Source organism: Caretta caretta, chromosome 7, assembly GCF_965140235.1.
Source record: "Caretta caretta isolate rCarCar2 chromosome 7, rCarCar1.hap1, whole genome shotgun sequence".
NCBI classification, from domain to species: Eukaryota; Metazoa; Chordata; order Testudines; family Cheloniidae; genus Caretta; species Caretta caretta.
The window spans coordinates 949,204-968,558 of NC_134212.1; positions in this window are offsets into that span (position 1 = coordinate 949,204).

Here is a 19,355-nt window from a genome sequence, read left to right on the forward strand (position 1 = left end):
TTTGGGGCTGGGCACTGCCCATCCTGGGAGGGACATTGGGCCATTTGTGCACCCGCCCCATGCCCTGGTCTCCTGTGTAGGTGTCCTCAGGGGAGCATGGCTTCCCGCAAGGAGCGTGTGGGCTCCGGCTGGATGGCCCCGAGCCCCCTGCCTCCTGCGAGCTCTGGCATTGATGGACACCTCCCCCCTTCTCCCCATCATGGTGCACCCTGGGCATGTTGCTGACAGTCCCCCACTGCTGACCTGGGTCAGGGTCTGCCGCAGGCTCAGCAATACCCAGCTGTGTGGGGGCTCTGGCCTGAGTCGCCTTCCCCCCGTCCTGCCAGCTTGCCTGCCTGCCTCCTCCAGGGCAGGGGCTGTCCCCGTAGGGAGACTGCCTGGAGCTTGTGTCCTTCCCTCAGCTCCAAAGCCAGCCACTGCCTCGTGGGCTCTGAGTGGGCATTGACCATGACCTGCCCACTGCTCCTGTGCCCTTGGCCGCTCCTGAGCTTGGCCAGGCTGGGGCAGCCATGGGAATGCGGGCGCTGGGACGGGGCCCGGGGGGGATGCGGGCGCTGAGGATGGGACGGGGCCTGGGGGATGCAGGCACCGAGGATGGGACGGGGCCTGGGGGATGCAGGCACCGAGGATGGGACGGGGCCTGGGGGGGACTCGGGCACTGGGATGGGGCGCGGGGGGATGCGGGCGCTGAGGATGGGACTGGGCCCGGTCGGGCACGGGGGCGCTGGGATGGGACGGGGCCCGGTCGGGCACGTGGGCGCTGGGATGGGACGGGGCCCGGTCGGGCACGTGGGCGCTGCGATGGGACGGGGCGCGGGGAGGACACGGGCGCTGGGATGGGACGGGGCCCGGTCGGGCACGTGGGCGCTGGGATGGGACGGGGCCCGGGGGGGATGCGGGCGCTGGGATGGGACGGGGCCCGGGTGGGACGCGGGCGCTGGGATGGGACGGGGCGCGGCCTGGGGGGCACGTGGGCGCTGGGACGGGGCCTGGTCGGGCACGTGGGCGCTGGGATGGGACGGGGCCTGGTCGGGCACGTGGGCGCTGGGATGGGACGGGGCACGGGGGGGGGATGCGGGCGCTGGGATGGGACGGGGCCCGGGGGGGACGCGGGCGCTGGGATGGGACGGGGCGCGGCCTGGGGGGCACGTGGGCGCTGGGACGGGGCCTGGTCGGGCACGTGGGCGCTGGGATGGGACGGGGCCTGGTCGGGCACGTGGGCGCTGGGATGGGACGGGGCACGGGGGGGGATGCGGGCGCTGGGATGGGACGGGGCCCGGGGGGGATGCGGGCGCTGGGATGGGACGGGGCCCGGGGGGGACGCGGGCGCTGGGATGGGACGGGGCGTGGCCCGGGGGGCACGTGGGCGCTGGGATGGGACGGGGCCCGGGGGGGATGCGGGCGCTGGGATGGGACGGGGCGCGGCCCGGGGGGCACGTGGGCGCTGGGACGGGGCCCGGTCGGGCACGTGGGCGCTGGGATGGGATGGGGTCCGGGGGGGACGCGGGCGCTGAGGATGGGACGGGGCGCGGGGGGACGTGGGCGCTGGAACGGGTCCCAGGGGGGACATGGGCACTGAGGATGGGATGGGGCCTGGGGAGGACGCGGGCGCGAGGATGGGACGGGGCGCGGGGGGACCTGGGCGCTGGGACGGGGCCGGGGGGGGGGGGAATGCGGGCGCTGGGATGGGACGGGGCGCGGGGGGAATGCGGGCGCTGAGGATGGGACGTAGCCCTGGGGGGATGCGGGCACTGGGATGGAACGGGGCGCGGGGAGGACGTGGGCACTGGGATGGAACGGGGCGCGGGGAGGACGTGGGCACTGAGGATGGGATGGGGCGCAGGGGGGACGCGGGCGTGGGGCGGTGCGGCCCCCTCTGTCCAGGCGCTTGCAGGTTGTCACGGAGTCCCCGGGCGATGCTCAGGAACTGCTCCCCACAAAGCCAGGCAGGACTCTGGGGAAGTCGCCTTTCTGTGAGCAGCCTGTCTGCAGGACACACAGCTCACCCGGCTTCCCCCTTCCTGGGTCTGACCTCGGAGCATTCAGCCTCCTCTGCCCCTCCAGGGTCCTGGGGAAGCCAGAGGGTCCTGCCCCCCAGCTCCGCAGTCAGACGGGACTCTCAGCCAGCCAGTAAAACAGAGGTTTATTAGATGACAGGAACATGGTCTAACACAGAGCTTGTAGGTGCAGAGAACAGGACCCCTCAGCTGGGTCCATTTTGGGGGGCAGTGAGCCAGACAACCACGTCTGCCCTTCACTCCATGTCTCCAGCCAGCCCCAAACTGAAACTCTCTCCAGCCCCTCCTCCTCTGGGCTTTGTCCCTGTCCCAGGCCAGGAGGTCACCGGATTCCTTTGTTCTCCAGCCCTTTAGCTCTCACCTTGCAGGGGGGGAAGGGCCCAGGCCATCAGTTGCCAGGAAACAGGGTGTCGGCCATTCTCTGTGTCCAGACCCCTGCACACACCTGCCCTCTAGGGCTCTGCAATGATCATACACCCCTATCCCACCCCCTAGATACTTAAGAACTGCATAGGGGAAACTGAGGCACCCCCACACTATTCAGAGGAAACATTAAGAACAGTCCCACTTCGTGACATCTCTCCCCCCTTCGAGATCGAACTGAGCGGGGTCACTTTAGCTGGTGACCTGGGGAAGTTCAAAGCCACCAACATTCCCATGGATGCCCCAGCATCTCTCCCATTCCTTGGTAGGGGTTACAGGAGGCCCTTCCAGTTTCACGCCCTCCCTTATGTCGGAGGTGGTCGATAGCACTCGCAGGCCGCATGTGGGAAGGTTTATGCGGCCCGTGCCCTTTGGCCACCCCAAAACCCCAGGGGGTCAAACTGGGATTGGGTCTTCTCCCCAACAAGCTGGCCAAACACAGCCACTTGGTTATAGGACTGTTTAACTTTCTTAACAGCTTTCACTTCATCTGAGACCTTCTCAAAGCTCTCCACACTGGGTCTTTCAACAGGACAGTCAGTGGATCCATTCACAACAGAAAATTTCTGGCCGTTAGGAACTGAAACTTTCTTGATTAAATCCTTTTCACACCCTTCAGTTGCCGTAAACTGCTTCCAAATACTCCATGAGGATTCCTTTCCCCGAGGGCTTTTCTATGCAACAATTCACCCCTCCCAGAAATTCTGCTCTTACCCTCTTTACCTAGGGCTTGCTCTAGAGGAACACTTTCCTGAGCAACAACAGACTCTTTCTGGGTCTCCCTTACATCCAGAATCACCTCTGGCCCATCAGGCGGATTCCTACACAATCCCCTTCCAGGCAAACTTACAGACTTCCTAGATAAAAGGTCAGAAGCATTCTCCTTCCCTTTGCCACACACAAGCTCAGGAATCTTTTCCTTCTTGCTACAGGTTTCCACACCCTCAGTAGGTAACACAATCACATCACCTTCCTGCTCTCCTTGTGCCCTGGCTAGGATCTCATCCTGATTAGACAGAGTTGCTACACCCTTTCCCAGCCATACACTAGCAACAGGCAAAATACAAGCACCAGAATTGTCTGGGCTCTGGGATTTTACATAGACACTAACTGGATGCGACCTAGTTACAGGGCCATTCTCCCGAACAAACACAAACTTAGGGCCATTCCCTTCCTGGGCTTTAGCTGAATCCAGAACCAACTCTGAGACAACTGCACGACCCTCAACCATCACAGGCTGAAAGGCCCCTGCTGTCTGCTCCACAGACCAAGAAGAGCCGGACACACTTTCTCCTTTCCCAGACACACAGCTTGGGACCTCTTTCCCCTTGTCCCAGCACACAAGGCTGGTCACAGACAACTGCTTGGAGATCAGGGTAGCTCCCTCCATAGGCAAGTCAATACCCCTGACAGAGACAGACACATTCTCTTCCCTGACAGGTTTCAGAGGAACAGCCGTGTTAGTCTGTATTCGCAAAAAGAACAGGAGGACTTGTGGCACCTTAGAGACTAACCAATTTATTTGAGCATGAGCTTTTGTGAGCTACAGCTCACTTCATCAGATGTATACCGTGGAAACTGCAGCAGACTTTATATATACACAGAGAATATGAAACAATACCTCCTCCCACCCCACTGTCCTGCTGGTCTCTTCCCTGTCACACTTCTCCAGCCAGGTAACAGGTAAGGTCCAGGGACTCTCATCTTCCACTCTCCTCGCCTTCCCACCCTGCTGACTGGACAAAGCCATCAGCTCACAAGGCTGCCTAGGCTCATCCAAACTTTCCTTACCCAGCACCTTGCCACTCCCCACAGATCCCCTGCCCTGCCTGTGTCTCCCCCCACCCAGCTGGGGTCTCAGCTCCCACTGTGCTCAGCACTGTCCTTGCTGTCCCAGTGGGGCAGGCCACTGCTTTCCTCAATGCATCAGAGTCAGCGAGAGTCCCCACTCTGGTGTGCATGGGGGCGGGGAGCATCTCTCTGTCCCACCCAGTCCCAGGGGTCTGGTTACAGGCAGGCAGGTAGCCTGAACCTAGTGGCTCCTCCCTGCTGCCAGCCAGGTCATCTGCATTTTCACTGACCATTTCCCTCTCCACCGATTGGTTCCCTGGATTCAAATTCAAACCCTTGGCAGTTACAGGAGCAGGGCCTGGATCCTGTCCCAAAGAGACACAGTCACCCCACAACAGGGTCTCACAGCTGGTGTCCTGGAGAACCCCAACGACCAGCCAGCCCCACCCCTCCTGGGTCTGCACAGGGATCTGGGCCATAGGCAGGGTGAGGGGCTTCGTCCCTGGGACCCTCACCCAGCTCACACAGCCCCTCAGCATCTGAGGCTGCACCACCCAGGGCCTGACACCAGTTCTCTCTGTCCCAGGATCTCGCCACCCCAGGAATGTCTCCCCATTGACCATCACCTTCCGCTCCCACTGGAGGTCCGAGGGGCCTGGCCCCAGGAAACTCCACACAGACATATAGGTTGGGGTCAGGAGTGGGAGCCTGTCCACATCCCCACCCATCTGGCTGACGGAGTCTATGGCCTTGGGACCTAGCAAGGGAGCTAGACACCGGGGCTTTTTCGCAGGGTCCCCTTGGTTCAAATCGCCAGCCTGCTCAAAGGCAGTGAGGTGGGCACCCACATCCCCCCCTCCTTAACCAGGGGCAGCAATTTAGTCTCGAGGTTCCCTACGGAACTGGCACCCCAGGGTCTAGCCCCACTCACCCCGGGGAGGTCCCCTAGGCCTCTCCGCTCCCCCACCGCCAGTTCATGCTGCTGCTTCTGCAGCTCTTTCTCGGGCTCTCGCTGTCTCCCACAGTCCTCTTGCTCTCTCGGACTCAGCTCCAATCCCGTCCGTCTCGATCCCCCGATGGGGAACCCGATCGTGAAGACCCCCGTCTGGTCGGGGACAGGAGTCTTGGCGATGCCTGGCTCCCACTCCAGCTGCTCCCAGATCCTGCTATAGCCCCAGTTGGGGTCAGGAATCTGTTCCTTAGAGCGGTCATCCTCCTCCAGCTGCACGATTAACTCTGCTTTGGTGAACTTTCCAACGCTCAACCCTCTCTTTCTACACAGGGTTCTTAAGGAGACGGTGACAGGCCATCACTTCGCTCTTCCCAAGTTGTTGTGAACTCACAGGCCTGTGTGTTCTCAGCTCCCCACGGTTTCCAGGGAGAACCCCTAGCGTGCCAGCCCTTCTCGAGGTCACCACCTCTTTGCCAGCGTCGAGCTGCAGACTCCTCCGCCCCTTGGACTGCTCGCTGCAATCCCCAGGGGAACCCTGTTACTGCAAAAGTCCTTCTCTCTCCCCGGGCCAAGCTGCAGGCTCCTCCGCCCCTGACACTGCTCACTGCAGTCCCCAGGGGGACCCAATTACTGCACAGTCCTTCTCGCTGGTCACTCACTCTCAGGGGTTAACCGCCCCGCGAAACCGCTCCTCTCTGAGCCTTCAGCACGCCTGGTCCTCGGCAATCCCCCTTTGTGTTACTGCTCCCCAGTCACTTACTGCAGGAAGCGCCATCCACGGGGTGCAGTACATCCCACCGCTGCCACCAGTTGTCACGGAGTCCCTGGGCGATGCTCTGGAACTGCTCCCCATGAAGCCAGGCAGGACTCTGGGGAAGTCTCCTTTCTGTGAGCAGCCCGTCTTCAGGACACACAGCTCACACAGCTTCCACCTTCCTGGGTCTGACCTTGGAGCATTCAGCTTCCTCTGATCCTCCGTGTGCTTCCCCCAGCGAGTCCGCTCAGGCAGGGCTCCTGGGGAAGCCAGAGGGTCCTGCACCCCAACTTCGCAGTCAGACGTGACTCTCAGCCAGCCAGTAAAACAGAGGTTTATTAGATGACAGGAACATGGTCTAACACAGAGCTTGTAGGTGCAGAGAACAGGACCCCTCAGCCGGGTCCATTTTGGGGGGCAGTGAGCCAGACAACCACGTCTGCCCTTCACTCCATGTCCCAGCCAGCCCCAAACTGAAACTCCCTCCAGCCCCTCCTCCTCCTCTGGGCTTTGTCCCTTTCCGGGGCCAGGAGGTCACCGGATTCCTTTGTTCTCCAACCCTTTAGCTCTCACCTTGCAGGGGGGAAGGGCCCAGGCCATCAGGTGCCAGGAAACAGGGTGTCGGCCATTCTCTGTGTCCAGACTCCGTTGGCTGCGGCTGTTCTCCGTGCGTGCTCCCCCCTCTGCAGTGCCTGTACAGAGGGCTCCCAGTGACCTTCCCAAGAAAATCATGGACTCTGGTCTGCAGTGAAGGAGCCCGACCAAGTCTATTGCCAACGAAACGCGTTCCTAGTGCCTGGCTTAATGGTGACCGGTCCACCCCGTGTCTGCCCGCTGCAATGGATACAACCCAGTGAACGATGGAACTTTCTGCCCCCCCCTCAGCTGGACAATCACCCCGTGACCCCTCTTTATACCCTGATACAAGTTATGCATCACCCCTCTGACGGGGCCAGTTACCACTCTGCACCAGCACCCACCCTAACCCTGCACCAAAACCTTCATCCCCCACCCTGTCATCCTGACCTTGTCCTGAGCAGGGGTCTTTGTGTCCCTGGGCCACCTTTGACTGCCTTTCACTTCACACCTCACCACGGTTACTGAACAATGGCTGACTTGCTCATTTTTACCATCTAATTATAAAATAAAATGACTGGAACATAAATATTATATTTACAGTTCAGTGTACGGAACATAAAGCAGGATAAACCAGTCATTGTATGAAATTTTAGTTTGCCCTGAGTTCACCCGTGCTTTCTCGGTAGCCTGTTGTAAAACTAGGCAAATCTCTAGGTGAGCTGACGTACCCCCGGGAAGACACGTACCCCTGGTTAAGGTCCACTGGTTACCCCATAACCCTGTATCGGGGTGTTCTGGAATGTGACGAGGAGGGTTTTTGGAATGCCAGCCCTCTTCTTGCCAAGTTCATGTACCGGACAGTGGCGCTGCAAGCAGGCCTCTGCTTTGTACCCAGGCCTGGCTCTAGTTTGGGCCTTAGGCCTCGCACCAGGCTCCAAGTCTCAGGCTGTCTCTACTGCAGCAGACTCGATACCACTGGGCGCTGGGCATGGCACTGCCCCTCAGGCTGCCAGCGTGAGCCAGCGGCGCCCCGTGCACCCTGCATGTGGCCGTGGCACGGCCAGAGCACTGGCTGGGTCTCCGGGCCCTGGGGTTGCCCGGCGTGAACCACTGTTGCGCCCTTTGACGTATCTGTCCCTAGGGTGGGTGCAGCCTCTCGCTTGCCTGCCCCCAGTGAGAGACCTGCTCACTTAGCCCTGGTCTGAGGGGTGGGTGGAACCACCCGGGCTAGCGCCCGCAAGGCCTAGCTGCTTGTCTGCCTCGTGGGACACCTGGCACACTGCTGGCACCCACTGGTCCATGCCAGCACTGAGCTGCCATGATCGCCCCAGCCGAAGCCCAGGGAGCCATGCTGGCTTTCTCTGCCTTGGACGGGCGCTCCAGCCTGAGTTCAGTGGCTCCCAGGGAAAGGGGAGAATTGGCTCCCCAAGGGAGTTTACCTGAGTGGGTCACAAACCCAGCTGCAGACCCCTCGTGTTCTAGCTGGTCTTGGGCCCAGCAGCATTGCTAAGAGAAGCAGGGTCCAGTAGCCAGGCCTGCTTAGCCCTAGCCGAGACTGTTTAACATCCTCCTCTGGCCACGTCTGCACTGCAAAGGTTTGCTGACATGTTAGGCCGGCACACAGCTGCCGTGGTTAGTATGTCACTGGTGTGTGTGCACGCTTGGCTCCTTGTGTCGGTGCTGCTCGTTCTCAGCATGCATGCTCATCTCGATGCACAGTGCAGTGCACCATGAGTACCCCAGTGTGCAGCCTGCCACCCTTCAGTTTGGGCAATGCATGATGGGGCAGAATGAGGTATTCAGAATGACGGGGAGCAAGGGGTAAACTTCCCATAATGCAGTGTTCTCCATCCCATAATATCAGCCCTAGCCCATAAATTTTGCTCCTATTTTCAATTTCTCATGCCCTCGTGTGGGGCATTTTGCTGCCTGCCATGGCTGACAGGGGCATGGAGTCTGTCTGCATGGTGCTGCACTATTGTGCTGGGCACTGCAAGAAAAGATCCTAACGGTTAGAGCTGCCTGTTGTGTGCTGCATAATATCTGTGAAGCAAAGGGGGAAATTTGCCCTGGGGTGGAGGTGGAGCTGCTGCCTGCTGGGTCTGAACAGCCAGGCCCCAGGGCTCTCGAAGGAGTTCACCGAGGTGCTGTGCGGCGGTGGTCACTGTGCTCCCCTGGCCCTGCAGTTTGGGAGGTGCTTGCTGCAGACTGCCTAGCTCACTTCCAGGGCCGCTGACAGGGCTGGGCTGCTTGCTGGACACCTATGATGACTGTCCTGATTGGCAAGGGTGTTGTGAGCGCACAAGAGCACTGTGTTCACTGCCAACACGTGCACTGAACTAACAGGGATGAATCACTCTCCAAACGAACAAGTTTTATTCACTTGCAAAAACAGCTCCAATAAAACAAGTGAAGAATTAACCGTAAATAGGTTTTAACTTAAAAAATGCAGGAGCCGTAATAAACACTGATGCCCATTGTAGCTACACATTGTTGCCGGCACCCAGTGCCAGAGGCGAACAACAGCAAGGTTCGTTGCCCGGTGCGCGTCACCCAATCATCACAACAGGGTGGAGAAGCTGAAAAGTTTATTTGCAGCTGCAAACAAGGTACAGGGAGAACAGAATCTCAAATCCTGCACCCAGAGCAGAAAGTTACACAGGCTTTTACATTTTTTATAAGCATATTTATTTAATAGCAAGCTGCTCTAAGTATTTATATAGCCAGCCAATTTAGTTACCAGCTAGTTTTTTACACATCAACTACGGCTCTCCCAGGCCTGCGTAGATGTAGCTGGGTAGTCCATGCTTTCCCTCCGGGTGCACTGGCAAGGGTAGGCGTGCTGGCCCTGAGGTTATGTGGAATGCTGGGGGTGAACACCAAGGCTTACTTTGTGCCAGAATTTGCCAGAGCTGAGCCCCAGCACCTCTGGGCCTGGCAGGTCAGAGCCCTGGCACCCCTGGGCCTGGCAGTTCAGAGCCCCGGCTCCCCTGGGCCTGGCAGTTCAGAACCCCGGCCCCCCTGGGCCTGGCAGTTCAGAGCCCCGGCTCCCCTGGGCCTGGCAGTTCAGAACCCCGGCCCCCCTGGGCCTGGCAGTTCAGAGCCCCGGCACCCCTGGGCCCGGCAGTTCAGAACCCCGGCACCCCTGGGCCTGGCAGTTCAGAACCCCGGCCCCCCTGGGCCTGGCAGTTCAGAGCCCCGGCACCCCTGGGCCTGGCAGTTCAGAGCCCCGGCTCCCCTGGGCCTGGCAGTTCAGAACCCCGGCCCCCCTGGGCCCGGCAGGTCAGAGCCCCGGCCCCCCTGGGCCCGGCAGGTCTGAGCCCCGGCTCCCCTGGGCCCGGCAGGTCAGAGCCCCGGCTCCTCTGGGCCCGGCAGGTCAGAGCCCCGGCCCCCCTGGGCCTGGCAGGTCAGAGCCCCGGCCCCCCTGGGCCCGGCAGGTCAGAGCCCCGGCTCCCCTGGGCCTGGCAGGTCAGAGCCCCGGCACTCCTGGGCCTGGCAGGTCAGAGCCCCGGCTCCCCTGGGCCCGGCAGGTCAGAGCCCGGCCCCCCTGGGCCCGGCAGGTCAGAGCCCCGGCTCCCCTGGGCCCGGCAGGTCAGAGCCCCGGCCCCCCTGGGCCCGGCAGGTCAGAGCCCCGGCCCCCCTGGGCCCGGCAGGTCAGAGCCCCGGCTCCCCTGGGCCCGGCAGGTCAGAGCCCCGGCCCCCCTGGGCCTGGCAGGTCAGAACCCCGGCTCCCCTGGGCCTGGCAGGTCAGAGCCTCGGCCCCCCTGGGCCCGGCAGGTCAGAGCCCCGGCCCCCCTGGGCCTGGCAGGTCAGAGCCCCGGCACTCCTGGGCCCGGCAGGTCAGAGCCCCGGCTCCCCTGGGCCCGGCAGGTCAGAGCCCTGGCTCCCCTGGGCCCGGCAGGTCAGAGCCCCGGCTCCCCTGGGCCTGGCAGGTCAGAGCCCCGGCTCCCCTGGGCCCGGCAGGTCAGAGCCTCGGCCCCCCTGGGCCCGGCAGGTCAGAGCCCGGCCCCCCTGGGCCCGGCAGGTCAGAGCCCCGGCCCCCCTGGGCCTGGCAGGTCAGAGCCCGGCGCCCCTGGGCCTGGCAGGTCAGAGCCCCGGCCCCCCTGGGCCCGGCAGGTCAGAGCCCCGGCTCCCCTGGGCCTGGCAGGTCAGAGCCCCGGCACTCCTGGGCCTGGCAGGTCAGAGCCCCGGCTCCCCTGGGCCCGGCAGGTCAGAGCCCGGCCCCCCTGGGCCCGGCAGGTCAGAGCCCCGGCTCCCCTGGGCCCGGCAGGTCAGAGCCCCGGCCCCCCTGGGCCCGGCAGGTCAGAGCCCCGGCCCCCCTGGGCCCGGCAGGTCAGAGCCCCGGCTCCCCTGGGCCCGGCAGGTCAGAGCCCCGGCCCCCCTGGGCCTGGCAGGTCAGAGCCCCGGCCCCCCTGGGCCTGGCAGTTCAGAGCCCCGGCTCCCCTGGGCCTGGCAGGTCAGAGCCTCGGCCCCCCTGGGCCCGGCAGGTCAGAGCCCCGGCCCCCCTGGGCCTGGCAGGTCAGAGCCCCGGCACTCCTGGGCCCGGCAGGTCAGAGCCCCGGCTCCCCTGGGCCCGGCAGGTCAGAGCCCTGGCTCCCCTGGGCCCGGCAGGTCAGAGCCCCGGCTCCCCTGGGCCTGGCAGGTCAGAGCCCCGGCTCCCCTGGGCCTGGCAGGTCAGAGCCTCGGCCCCCCTGGGCCCGGCAGGTCAGAGCCCGGCCCCCCTGGGCCCGGCAGGTCAGAGCCCCGGCCCCCCTGGGCCCGGCAGGTCAGAGCCCCGGCTCCCCTGGGCCTGGCAGTTCAGAGCCCGGCGCCCCTGGGCCTGGCAGTTCAGAGCCCGGCGCCCCTGGGCCTGGCAGGTCAGAGCCCCGGCTCCCCTGGGCCTGGCAGGTCAGAGCCTCGGCCCCCCTGGGCCTGGCAGTTCAGAGCCCGGCGCCCCTGGGCCTGGCAGGTCAGAGCCCGGCGCCCCTGGGCCTGGCAGGTCAGAGCCCCGGCCCCCCTGGGCCTGGCAGGTCAGAGCCCTGGTACTTCCCCCACTCCTGGGTACAGTAGAAGGCTTCACAGTCTCATAGGCTTTCCGAAGAGAATTTGGTTCAGCTGGTACCCTGTACTTAACTGATCACTACTTCGAATTGCTTCCAACACCAATGGTAATTTCTGTGACCCAGCACGGAGGGGGGAGTGTTGACCTGGGCAGTGTTGACCTGGGAACGTGGCAGGGGAGTTTCACTGGGGATGGGATACTTCAGAGCCTGTCACCTGAGCCCCGACGGGGGGTTGGGGCCAGGTGACACCTTTGCCAGGGAAACTGGACAATGGCTGGAGGAGGAGCTGGGGGGAGGCTGGTTGGGATGCTGGAGGGTTTTTCTTTCAGTTTGGAATGGGCTAGGGAAGAGGGGAGAGCCCCAGAGTGGGGGGTCTACGGTCTCTATCTCCCAGAAGGACCTACCAAGGGGTCCTGTTCATGCCTACCAGCTCTGGTCTGGACTGTGTTCCTGTCGTCTCTAATAAACCTGCTCTTCTACTGGCCAGCCGGGAGTCACGGTGAATGTGAATCGCAGGAAAGAAGGGTGCAGGACCCTGACTCCCCCACGCTTCGTAACAATTTCTCATCCCAATCTTTACCTGTCTCCTGTCCCACCTTTCGTAGAGCCTGTTGAATTGTCTGATTCAGTCTCTCTACTGATCCTGATAATTGAGGATGGTAAAGAATGTGTAACTGCTGCTTTATCCCTAAAGCTTTCAATAAGCTTTTCACTACTTCCCCCAAAATCCAGTCCATTATCCAAATCAATTACTCTCAGAGTTTCATACCTGTTAAAAACAACTTCCCACAGTTTCTTAGCGGTTGTCTCTGCAGTGTGGTTCCGGGTGGGAATCGCCTCCACCCATCCAGAAAAAGAATCCACCACCAGCAGAAAATACTGATTTCCTCGGGAAGTTTTCGGCAACTTATCAATAGAGTAATTTGTATCCTACTCCACGGCCCTACAATTCTCTGATGTAACAACGGTCCCGCACTAGGTGTTTTATTGCTGTTTGCCACACATTTTATACAATTTTTAACAGATCTCTCTACATCTTCCCATACTCTAGGCCAAACTCCAATTTGTTTTACCTTAAAAAGCATATTCTCTATTCCTTGATGGGCCATGGAGTGGCAGACATTAACCATTTCTTCCCTTTGCATTTTTTTTCCACTTTACCTCTCCTGTCCTTTTTTGTTGTTGTTGTTATTCACTGTGTACAAGGAACCTATTCCCACCCCCCATTCTCTGTTCCCAATAGCAGCAGGCTCGGAATAGATGGTGTTCTCCTGGAATTCAGTGTATCAGTTAAGCTCCCACCTTGAGTAGACCACGCTTTCTAGGCAGATCATACCAGGCGTTGACTTTTGCTGCTGCAATGTGTTAACGCTTCTTGTACAATATCCATCAAAACAATGGTAATAACAAGACAAACAACAACAAAACACACAACATAATTTTTGTCACAACAGTAGACCCGTGGTCTTCTAGGTTGTTCTGCTGGCACCAGCTGCCTGTAGTGTTTGAAAAACAAAATAAACTTTTCCTAGCCCCACCCCTCGTGGGGACAGATTATTGCTTAAAAATCTCTCTCTCTTTTACAAATCTCTTTGCTGATTGCAAGAAAAACAGAGGAATTATCTCCATACTTTCCTGTGATTTGTTCTATAGACAGGACAGATTTCAATGGCTTTTACCCTTAAAGAAAATGGTGAATTATCCCACTGTTCATTTATGAAATTCATGAGGTGGTGTACCTCAGTTTCCTTTCTTGTACAGCATACCAGGTTTGTAATGGCTTCTCTGCTGTGCAAAGCTTTACGTTTATTCACAGGTAATAACTGAGAGTATTACTATGAGATCTTTGAACGTAAGATTTATTTTCAATTACCATTTTCAGCATGCTTAACATTTCCCCCCCAAAATTACACACATTATACATTGTTCCAAGGTTACTCACTAGCATTTATTTCAAGGTTTAGCATTGTGACAGTCTGATTGCTTAGAGCCACTTCAAGGCTCCTGTTTCTGACATTGCTTCTTTTGTACATTTCACCCCTGCTCTTGCTTCAGAGGTGGTACACTGTCTGTCTTTTAACTTTTTGTGCCCCTCCCGCAGTACTTAGCTGCTATTTATTACAAAAAAAACAAACAAAAAAAAGGGATCCAGAATCTCTCTCCTTTTTCCCAGTTGTGGCTGCCCCTGCCATGGCCATATTCTTTGGTCCTCATTTAAAAAGATATTAAACTTTATAAACACATTGAAGTACCCAAAGTGCTAAATGCTTAATACCAAAGCCACCTCACACTATCTGGCCCTGTCTGGCAAAGAGTCTGGCAATGCTGCAACTTTGGATGCGAGATTCAAATGGAGCTTGAGTGGCATTATTTTTTTTATTTAAAAACAAAACAAACCCAATTTATCTTAAACCTACAAACAGGATTTTACAAACCATGAGTGTTGGTTTAGGTCCTTAAAACCTTACATAATTACACACAAATATTTACATACACAAATTCTTTTTTGCCTAATATCCCTTGCGATGCTTTAATTATTTTTGTATAATACGGTACCAGATTACATTTCCATCTTGTATAATCAAAGGCAGTCAAGTTCCAATAAAAACCTCTCTCACACACACACACACATCCCCACCCATATATATATATATGTCACGGAGTGTGGAGGAGTCAGGGCCTTGCACCCCCTCTTCCTGCTATTCACCATGACTCTCAGCCAGCCAGTAAAGCGGAAGGTTTATTGGATGACAGGAACACAGTCCAAAACAGAGCTTGTAGGTACAACCTGGACCCCTCAGACAGGTCTTCTGGGGGGCAGGGAGCTTAGACCCCAGACTTGGGGTCCCCTCCGTTTCCCCAGACCACTCCCAACTCAAAACCCCCTCCAGCCGACTCCCCCAGCCTCCCCCCGGCTCCTCCTCCAGCCTTTGTCCAGCTTCCAGGGCAAAAAGTGTCACCACGCCCCCAACCCCCCTCCTGGCTCAGGTTACAGGCTTAGGTATCTTCCCTCAAGTGAAGCCCCCCCCGCTATCCCATCCCCCATGCAGACAGTTCCAGTAAAACTCCCCTGTGACATTCCCAGGTCAATCTGCCCCACTCCCAGCTCCGTCACAATATATATATACATATCTAGTGATTTTGATTACAAACTATTCCTGTGGGAAAAGGGTCCATTTCCCCTCAGAATAGTTGTAAAGCCTTCTGGGGATAACACATCCTGGTAGCAGTAGCCACTCTACCTGACCCCCTTGGATAATTTGTTTAACTACCACGGTTCCACTCAGTGTGACTGTACCTCACATATATTTATATTGACATAACTGGGTTTTATTATTAAACCAATAATCAATCATCATCAAATAATAATACATAATCAATTCCCTTTTTATAACACCACAAATGTTACTTTTTAACATTTTCACAACTCCAAAGTGTTTCCTTCCCTACAGAGTCTGTAGTATTAATTTTTTCAAAAGCTACTTGTAACTCTTCACTTATTTTAAATCCCTTACTTCTGCATTCGGTTCTTTAAGGTGCAGTACAGCTGCCTTACCCTGTGCTTTTTTTTCTTTGCTTTTGTTTGCACCTCAATTGAATTGCAGAAGTGCCATTCTCTGTTGCAGTTAATTGTTTCTGAGCAACTTCAGGGGTTAACCTATTCACTCTCCCTTTTTCACTTCAAAACCTTTTTTTTTTCTTTTTTTCACTCTGAGCAAGTCACAGCTCCTGTCTCTTAAGATGGTCTATTAACTTTGTTTTTGCCTTAAGTGCCTCCTTTCCTTCACCCTCTCCCCTGGCTCTTGTTACACAGACAGAGACCAGAAGTCCAAAGTGCAGGCAAAATGATGTTTATTGGGGTTAATTCCAAGCAAACATATTCATAGCGCTACACACGGGCAGAGTCTGTTCCCCAGTATTCCCTTCCCAGCTGATGTTGGAGAGCCTTGCCCGTGTCCCCATTCCATCCTTCTCCTTTCCAGTTCTCTGGTTTGTTTTCCCAGCTGTTCCAAATGAGTCTGCATTATTTGTGCTTGCCTCACTTCCTTCTCTAAAATTTCCTGGCAGATTTTAAAATGTTCTTGCAGGGTCTGTAGCCCTGCACACGCCTCCCCCTTGTATTCAATTACCTTTTTTGTAGCCCACCACAACAACCATATCACAGCTGCCTGCTTCTTGCTGGCATTAGGCTTGTATAGGTGTACATACTTCTCCAACATGTTTTCTAATGTATCAATTATCACATCAAGTTCCACTGCACCCTCCATCCAAGGGCAGGTCCCAAATGCAATAATCTCCTTCTCTAACACAGAAGGGGCTTTAACTTTAATCCATTGGGGTGCCTCCTCTACCCCTTTACTCTTTTTAAACATTATCTCAATAACCTCGCACAGTATCTCCCCGCACGCACTCACTTATACTTAATATAGCACGTTCCCAAAACTCCACGCAGTATCTCCCCAAGCGTACTTTTAGTCTTACAAATCCCACAAATAAGGAGTCACCCTTTAGACTCCCCCAACACTGTCAGACCCCGTCTCACAATCTGGCACTCCTTATATCTCTCCCTCCCCCCCTGCAATTCTCCGCCAAATGCGAGAGGTAGCGGGATCGCTGCTCGCATTCTCCACCAAATGTTTGGCTCTGATAGAGGCCTCCCTACGGGATGGGGGAGCAGGCAGATACCGGACACAGTGTTGGTATATAATACTCTAAATATTTTTATTGATTACAATATAAACCCCACTCAGTCCACATTCCCACTCCTTTCACACTACACCAGAGTCTGATGATCTGAAGGAAATCCTGATGGCCAGTTGAAATTCAGTCTGATCACAAGGTGTGGGGAGCCCCACAGTACACGCCTCTTTTTCAGCGCTCTGGGTTGGAGTCTGACTCCAACTTCAGCTATAGCCAGCAACCTTTTCTACAGACCAGACCATCACGTCATTAGCTCTTTGTCTGTTTACTAAGCCTTTCATCCATACCTCCAGGAGAGCAGTTCCGGGCAGGCCGCCATAATCCAAGACGTTCCATTTCCTCTTATGGACGTGACAAAGTTTGTTTTGCACAGACAATTCTTGACAGCTCATAACCTTAAATCTTTGCTTCAGTTGCCAACACACAACTCACATACTCATGCCAAGCATACAGCATTTATTCTAGGCCCATACGGCCTCTAGCATATTACAACATACCCATCACAACACATAGAATCATAGAATCATAGAATATAAGGGTTGGAAGGGACCCCAGAAGGTCATCTAGTCCAACCCCCTGCTCGAAGCAGGACCAAATCCCAGTTAAATCATCCCAGCCAGGGCTTTGTCAAGCCTGAACTTAAAAACCTCTAAGGAAGGAGATTCTACCACCTCCCTAGGTAACGCATTCCAGTGTTTCACCATCCTCCTAGTGAAAAAGTTTTTCCTAATATCCAACCTAAACCTCCCCCACTGCAACTTGAGACCATTACTCCTCGTTCTGTCATCTGCTACCATTGAGAACAGTCTAGAGCCATCCTCTTTGGAACCCCCTTTCAGGTAGTTGAAAGCAGCTATCAAATCCCCCCTCATTCTTCTCTTCTGCAGGCTAAACAATCCCAGCTCCCTCAGCCTCTCCTCATAACTCATGTGTTCCAGACCCCTAATCATTTTTGTTGCCCTTCGCTGGACTCTCTCCAATTTATCCACATCCTTCTTGAAGTGTGGGGCCCAAAACTGGACACAGTACTCCAGATGAGGCCTCACCAATGTCGAATAGAGGGGAACGATCACGTCCCTTGATCTGCTCGCTATGCCCCTACTTATACATCCCAAAATGCCATTGGCCTTCTTGGCAACAAGGGCACACTGCTGACTCATATCCAGCTTCTCGTCCACTGTCACCCCTAGGTCCTTTTCCGCAGAACTGCTGCCTAGCCATTCGGTCCCTAGTCTGTAGCTGTGCATTGGGTTCTTCCGTCCTAAGTGCAGGACCCTGCACTTATCCTTATTGAACCTCATCAGATTTCTTTTGGCCCAATCCTCCAATTTGTCTAGGTCCTTCTGTATCCTATCTCTCCCCTCCAGCGTATCTACCACTCCTCCCAGTTTAGTATCATCCGCAAATTTGCTGAGAGTGCAATCCACACCATCCTCCAGATCATTTATGAAGATATTGAACAAAACCGGCCCCAGGACCAACCCTTGGGGCACTCCACTTGATACCGGCTGCCAACTAGACATGGAGCCATTGATAACTACCCGTTGAGCCCGACAATCTAGCCAGCTTTCTACCCACTTTATAGTGCATTCATCCAGCCCATACTTCCTTAACTTGCTGACAAGAATACTGTGGGAGACCGTGTCAAAAGCTTTGCTAAAGTCAAGAAACAATACATCCACTGCTTTCCCTTCATCCACAGAACCAGTAATCTCATCATAAAAGGCGATTAGATTAGTCAGGCATGACCTTCCCTTGGTGAATCCATGCTGGCTGTTCCTGATCACTTTCCTCTCATGCAAGTGCTTCAGGATTGATTCTTTGAGGACCTGCTCCATGATTTTTCCAGGGACTGAGGTGAGGCTGACTGGCCTGTAGTTCCCAGGATCCTCCTTCTTCCCTTTTTTAAAGATGGGCACTACATTAGCCTTTTTCCAGTCATCCGGGACTTCCCCGGTTCGCCACGAGTTTTCAAAGATAATGGCCAATGGCTCTGCAATCACAGCCGCCAATTCCTTCAGCACTCTCGGATGCAACTCGTCCGGCCCCATGGACTTGTGCACGTCCAGCTTTTCTAAATAGTCCCTAACCACCTCTATCTCCACAGAGGGCTGGCCATCTCTTCCCCATTTTGCGATGCCCAGCGCAGCAGTCTGGGAGCTGACCTTGTTAGTGAAAACAGAGGCAAAAAAAGCATTGAGTACATTAGCTTTTTCCACATCCTCTGTCACTAGGTTGCCTCCCTCATCCTCTGTCACATGCTCCTCCTCCTGCTTGCTGTTCATAGCAGGGCCCTGGGACTTGGGCTCCCAGTGGTCTCTGGGGTGGCAGAGGGGGCTCTGCTGAGGATGGCGTGCTTGGCACCTGATCACTTGTTGGCCTCCCCGGCCTTCTGCTCTGCCTGCCGCAGCTCCTTGGCTGTCACGCGGCACCGCTGGTGGCCCCGGCGTGCTCCTGCTTCTGCATCCCCAGTGCAATCTGCTCCTAGATGTCACTGCTTCTACGGCTGGTTGGAGCTGCCTCTCCCCCAGGGCCAGGAGAGCGTGGCTGGAGCGCGGGGCTGAGAGGGTCGTGTGGGAAGTTGTGCACATCACTGGAGAGCAGATAGAGGTGCTCTCGCGAAGTGGGACAACCAGGAAAAGGGGCTTTGGGGGAGGGGGCTCCCTGGGCAGTGGCGATCACAGTTGTGACCAGAGCGGTCAGCGTGGGGCATTGTGGGACAGCTGCTGGAGGCCTGTCAGAGTTGACATCGGTAACGCAGTGTCGGCACTTGCGCTACGTCAGCCTCGATGCATCGCGTGTGGCTCAGCGCCACTCGGGAGCTGGTGGGATGCTGGCGGCGTAACGGGGCCCTTCCATCGGGGCGGGGGGACGGCAAGTTTCAGTGTAGACACTTGCACGTCTCGGGCAGTGCGTGGCCCTGCACGCTGCTCTGCATTGCACAGAGCAGGACAGACCGGAGGGAGCCAAAGAGGCTCCTCAGCCGCACTGATAATACAGGTCTCAGAGGAGCAGCCGTGTTAGCCTGTATCCGCACAAAGAACAGGAGGACTTGTGGCACCTTAGAGACTAACCAATTTATCTGAGCATAAGCT